This window comes from Mustela putorius, unplaced genomic scaffold (genome assembly GCF_011764305.1).
Source record: "Mustela putorius furo isolate JIRA1106 unplaced genomic scaffold, ASM1176430v1.1 tig00001265_pilon_pilon_pilon, whole genome shotgun sequence".
Lineage (NCBI taxonomy): Eukaryota > Metazoa > Chordata > Mammalia > Carnivora > Mustelidae > Mustela > Mustela putorius.
Window position 1 is genome coordinate 724 of NW_025421665.1, and position 6182 is coordinate 6905.

The 6182-nt window shown below is 34.4% G+C and overlaps 1 pseudogene; it reads left to right on the top strand.

Annotated features, from left to right (window-relative positions):
• Nucleotides 1-2577: 2577 nt before the first annotated feature.
• On the top strand, nt 2578-2674 carry LOC123394065 (annotated as a pseudogene).
• The last annotated feature ends 3508 nt before the right edge of the window (nt 2675-6182 follow it).

The following is a 6182-nucleotide window of genomic DNA, read 5'->3' on the forward strand; positions in this document are numbered from 1 at the left end:
TACAGTAGAGAGATAAACTTCAGAGGTCTTGTGGGTTTTTGTTCCAGACCGCCTCACTAAAGTGATTATCTCAATAAAACTAAGTCAAATTATTATTATTTTTTTTGGGTTTCCCCAGCGCAAATAAAAAAAATTATATGTTTTCCCAGTGCATATAAAAAAATAAAAACTATACTGTACTGTTCAAAAGCATTATGCCTTTTAAAGAAAAAACAATGTATATACCTTAAGTAAACTAGTTCTGAGTTTTCAGTGGGGTCATAATTACTGATCACAGATCACCATAACAAATACAATAATAATGAAAAAACTTGAAATATTGCAAGAATTAACCAACATGTGACAGACACAAAATGAACAAATGTGTTGTTAGAAAAATGGTTGGCAGCAGACCTATTTTTATACAAGATTGCTATAAACTTTCAACTTGTAATAATGTGATTATATGCAAAGTGTAATAAAGGGAAGCACAATAAAATAAAGATGTATATATATTATTAACTATGATCATCATGCTGTACATTAGATCCCCAGAAGAACTTTTTTCATATTATAGTTTTGCAAGTTTGTTACCTTTTGTCCACCTTATTCCACCCCAGGTTCACCTCTTGTCGACTCAACTCTAAGTTTCCATTAGTTTGCTTTTCCATTCAGATTCTGTATGTAAGGGATATCATAATACATAAATACATTAAAAAAAATATATATAAAAAATCTTTGAAATATTTCACTTAGTTATAATACCTTCAAGATCCATCCATGCTGTTGTAAATGGCAGTATTTCTTAATTTTTCATGGTTTCAGTAGTATTCCATAGTATATATTTACCATACTTATTTTTTTATTCCATTCATCCATTTAATGGATACTGAAGTTATTTCCATCTCTTGCTTAGAGTTAATAATTTTATAATGAACATAAGAGTGGAGATATGTCTTCGAATAGTGACTTCGTTTCCTTTAGATATATACCTAGAGGTGGGATTACTGAATCATATGGTAATTTTACTTTAATAATATGAATGAATCTCCATACTGTTTTTCCATACAAATTTATATCCCTATCACACAGTGCATAAGTTCCCAAGTTCCCCATTTTTCCCCAATATTTGTACCAAAATTTGTTAGTTTTAATTTTTTTTGTTATTATATATATTCTAATAGATAGTACTATCTTGTTGTGTGTTTTTCTGAGGTAAAAACAACAACAACAACAAACAAAATGACTTTGCCCTGAGTTTTTTTACGTTGAGCTTTTTTTTAATGCTCCTGTTTGGTCATTTATATAACTTTTTTGAAAAAAAAAAAGTCTATTGAGATCCTTTTGCTATTTTTTTTTAATTATATATTATTTTTTCTATTTGTATCTGTTGGTTATTTTACCTTAACCCTTTTTTCAGATAAAGATTTGTAAGTATTTTCTTTCCCATTCTATGGATTGTGTTTACATTCCCCCTTTTTTTTTTTTTTTTTGGCAATGCAGAAACTTTAGTTTGATTGGTAATACCATTTATTTATTTATGCTTCTTTTTGCTTGTGTTTTTTGGCCTGGTATCCAAAAAACTATTCGCAAGACCAATGTCAAGGAGAATTTTTTTCCTATGTTTTTCCTTTAGGAAATTTAGTTTTCATGCATCACATTTAGAAGTCTTTAATCTATTTCAAGTTAAGAATTTATGAGTGATATAAGGTTCCAGTTTCATGCTTGGTTTGTGTGACTATTCAGTTTTTAAATATCATTTATTGAACAGACTATCTTTACCCATTATATATGTTGGCCCCCCCTGTCAAATATTAGGTGACTGTATCAAAGGATTTATTTTTCTGGACTCTCTCAATTTCTGTTTTTCAAACTTGTTTTTATTGGTCTGTTTTTTTGTGCCAGTATTAACTTTATTGTTTTTTGAGCAATGAGGGCTTTGTAGTATAGTTTCAAATCAAGAAGTGTAATTTTTCGCTTCTTCATTCATTTTCTTTCTCAGAACTGCTTTAATTATTTGTTGTCTTTTATGGTCTCATATAAATTTTAGGATTCTTTCCTTACTTCTGTAAAAAAAATATTGGATTTTTTAAAAAGAATTTTTATTTATTTTATTTATTTGACAGAGAGAGATGACAAGCAGGGCAGAGAGGCAGGCAGAGAGAGAACAGAGTAGCAGCTTCCTGCTGATCTGAGAGCCTGATGCAGGGCTCGATCCCAGGACCCCTGGGATCATGACCTGAGCTGAAGGCAGCGCGGCTTAACCCACTGAGCCACCCAGGCACCCCTAGCATTGGATTTTTTGATAGGAATTGAATTTTTACAGATGGTTTTCGGTAGTATGGACATTTTAAAACAATGTTAATTTCTTACCATTCATAAAATATGAGCTAATCTTTCCATTTATGTCTCCTTCAAATTCTTTATCAATGTCCATAGTTTATGGGGGGTACAGAATCTTTTCATCTTGTTAGTTATAAAATCTTTTCCTAGTATTTTATTTTTATTATTTTTGATTGCTATTGTGAATTAGATTTTTTCTCTTTATTTTTTCAGATAGTTTCATCATTAGAGAGTGTTTTAAAATGCTCTTGTCTTGTGCTTACTTTGGCAGCACATATACTAAAATTGGAATGATGCAGAGAAGATTTAGCATGATCAATGAGCAAGGATGACATAATAAAAAACTATTTTAAAAAAAAACGAAACAAAACAAAATTCCTGTCTTGTCTTTTTATATATTGATCTTGTATTTGGCAGCTTTTTTATTAAATTTTTTTGTTTATTCAAAATTTTTTGTGAAAGTTTTTAGTTTTTTTTTTTTTTTATTTTTTATTTTTTTATAAACATATTTTTTTATCCCCTGGGGTACAGGTCTGTGAATCACCAGGCTTACACACACTTCACAGCACTCACCAAATCACATACCCTCCCCAATGTCCATAATCCCACCCCCCTTCTAAGCCCAAATTTTCTCCCCCCGGCAACCATGTGACAACGGTTGTTCCCTAAACACAGTTTTTGTGAGATCAAGAGTCACTTATGGTTTGTCTCCCTCCCAATCCCATCTTGTTTTCATTTATTCTTCTTCTAACCCACTTTAAGCCCCCATTTTGCATCATCACCACTTTCATATCAGGGAGATCATATGATAGTTGTCTTTCTCTGCTTGACTTATTTCGCTAAGCATGATACGCTCTAGTTTCCATCCATGGTTTGTTGCAAATGGCAAGATTTCATGTTCTTTTTGATGGCTGCATAGTATTCCATTGTGTATATATACCCACATCTTCTTGATGACATTCATCTGTGATGGACATCTAGGTTCTTTTCCATAGTTTGGCTATTGTGGACATTGCTGCTATAAAACATTTTGTGGTGCATGTTGTCCCTTTGGACCACTACATTTGTATCTTTAGGGTAAATACCCAATAGTGCAATTTCTGCTGGGTCATAGGGCAGTTCTATTTTCAACATTTTGAGGAACCTCCATGCTGTTTTCCAGAGTGGCTGCACCACCAGCTTGCATTCCCACCAACAGTGTAGGAGGGTTTCCCCTTTTCTCCGCATCCTCGCCAGCATCTGTCATTTTCCTGACTTGTTGATTTTAGCCCATTCTGACTGGTGTGAGGTGATATCTCATTGTGGGTTTTGATTTGTATATTCCCTGATGCCGAGTGATATGGAGCAGCTCTTTTTCATGTGTCTGTTGGCCATCTGGATGTCCTAACTTTCAGAAATGTCTGTTCATGTCTTCTGCCCATTTCTTGATTGGATTATTTTGTTCTTTGGGTGTTGAGTTTGCTAAGTTCTTTATAGATTCTGGACACTAGTCCTTTATCTGATATGTCATTTGCAAATATCTTCTCTTAGGATTTTTTTACATGTAAGTTCATGTTATCCAAAAAAAGAAAATTTTACTTCTTCTTCTTTTTTTTTTTTTTTGGAGTCTTTTATTTCTTTGTGTTTCTTGTTTCTCTGGCTAGGACATCCAGTACTATGTCAAATGAGAGTAGTGAACGTGGACACACTTGTCTTTTTTCTGATCTTTAAGGGGAAAACTTTTCAAACTTATTTGATTGAATATGAGATTAGCTCTGGGCTTGCAATATGTGTTTTTTCTTTAATAAATTTTTTAAATTATTTTTTAAATTTTTTTTATAAATATAAATATAATGTGTTTTTATCCCTAGGGGGTACAGGTCTGTGAATCACCAGGTTTACACATGTCACAGCACTCACCATCACTCACCATAGCACCTGCCCTCCCCAATGTCCATACCCCCACCATCCTCTCCCAACACACCTCCCCGCAGCGACCCTCAGTCTGTTTTGTGAGATTCAGTCTTTTATGGTTTGTCTCCCTCCAAATCCCATCTTCTTTTATTTTTCTTTTCGTACGCCCGCAAAAAACCGCCTATGTTGCATCTCCACTTCATCATATCAGGGAGATCATATGATAGTTGTCTTTCTCAGATTGATTTATTTCGCCAAGCATAATACCCTCTAGTTTCCATCCATGTCATCACAAATAGCAGGATTTCATTTCTTTTGATGGTTGCACAGTATCCCATTATACATATATACCATATCTTATTTATTGATTGATCTGTTGAAGGACATTTAGGTTCTTTCCATTAGTTTCCATTTTTAACTATTGTGGACATTGCTGCTATAAACATTTGGGTGCATGTGCCCCTTCAGAATGCCCCGTTTGTATCTTTAGGGTATATATCCAGTACTACAATCACTGGGTCATATAGGGTAGTTCTATTTTCAGCTTTTTGAGGCACCTCCACGCTGTTTTCCAGAGTGGTTGCACACCAGCTTGCATTCCCACGTACAGTGTAGGAGGGTTGCCCCTTTCTCCACATCCTCGCCAGCATCTGTCATTGACTGACTTGTTCATTTTAGCCATTCTGAAAGGTGTGAGGTGGTATCTCATTCTGTTTTTGATTTGTATTTCCCTGATGCCGAGTGATGTGGAGCATTTTTTCATGTGTCTGTTGGCCATTTGGATGTATTCTTTGCAGAAATGTCTGTTCATGTCCTCTGCCCATTTTTTTCATTCGATTATTTGTTCTTAGGGTTCTTAGAGTTTTATAAGCTCTTTATAGATTTTGGATAGATACTGGCCCTTTATCTGGTATGTCATTTGCAAATATCTTCTCCCAGATAACTTCTGACAGTCATCTTTTTGGCTTTGTTAACTGTTTCCTTTGCTGTGCAAAAGCTTTTTGATCTGATGAGATCCCCCAGTAGTTCATTCTTGCCCTTGCTTCCCTTGCCTTTGGCGATGTTCCTAGGAAGGAGTTGCTGCTGCTGAGGTCAAAGAGGTTGCTACCTGTTTTCTCCTCAAGGATTTTGATGGATTCCTTTCTCACATTATGCTTCTTCATCCATTTCCAGTCTATTTTCATGTGTGGTGTAAAAAAACGGCCCAATTTCATTTTTTCTGCATGTGGCTGTTCAATTTTCCCAACACCATTTGTTGAAGAGGCTGTCTTTTTTCCATAGGACATTCCTTTCCTTTCTGCTTTGTTGAAGATTAGTTGACCATAGAGTTGAGGGTGTATTTCTGGGCTCTCTATTCTGTTCCATTGATCTATGTCTGTTTTTTGGGGACAGTTTCCCTACTATCTTGATGATGACAACTTTGTAATAGAGGTTGAAATCTGGAATTGTGATGCCAACAACTTTGGCTTTCTTTTTCAATATTCCTCTGGCTATTCGAGGTATTTTCTGGTTCCTTATATATATAAGGATGATTCGTCCCATTTCTTTGGAAAAAAAAATGGATGGGGATTTTTGATAGGGATTGCATTAAATGTGTAGATTGCTTTAGGTAGCATAGACATTTTCACAATATTTGTTCTTCCAATACAGGAGCATGGAACATTTTTCCATTTCTTTGTGTCTTCTTCAATTTCTTTCATGAGTACTTTAGAGTTTTCTGAGTATAGATTCTTTGTTAGGTTTATTCCTAGATATCTTAGGGTTTTGGGGGTGCAATTGTGCAATTGTAAATGGGATTCACTCCTTAGTTTCTATTTCTTCAGTCTTGTTGGTATAAAAAAAATGCAACCAATTTCTGTTCATTGATTTATATCCTGACACTTTACAGAATTTCTATACAAGTTATAGCAGATTTGGAGTGGAGTCCTTTAAGTTTTCCACATACAGAATCATATCATCTGCAAACA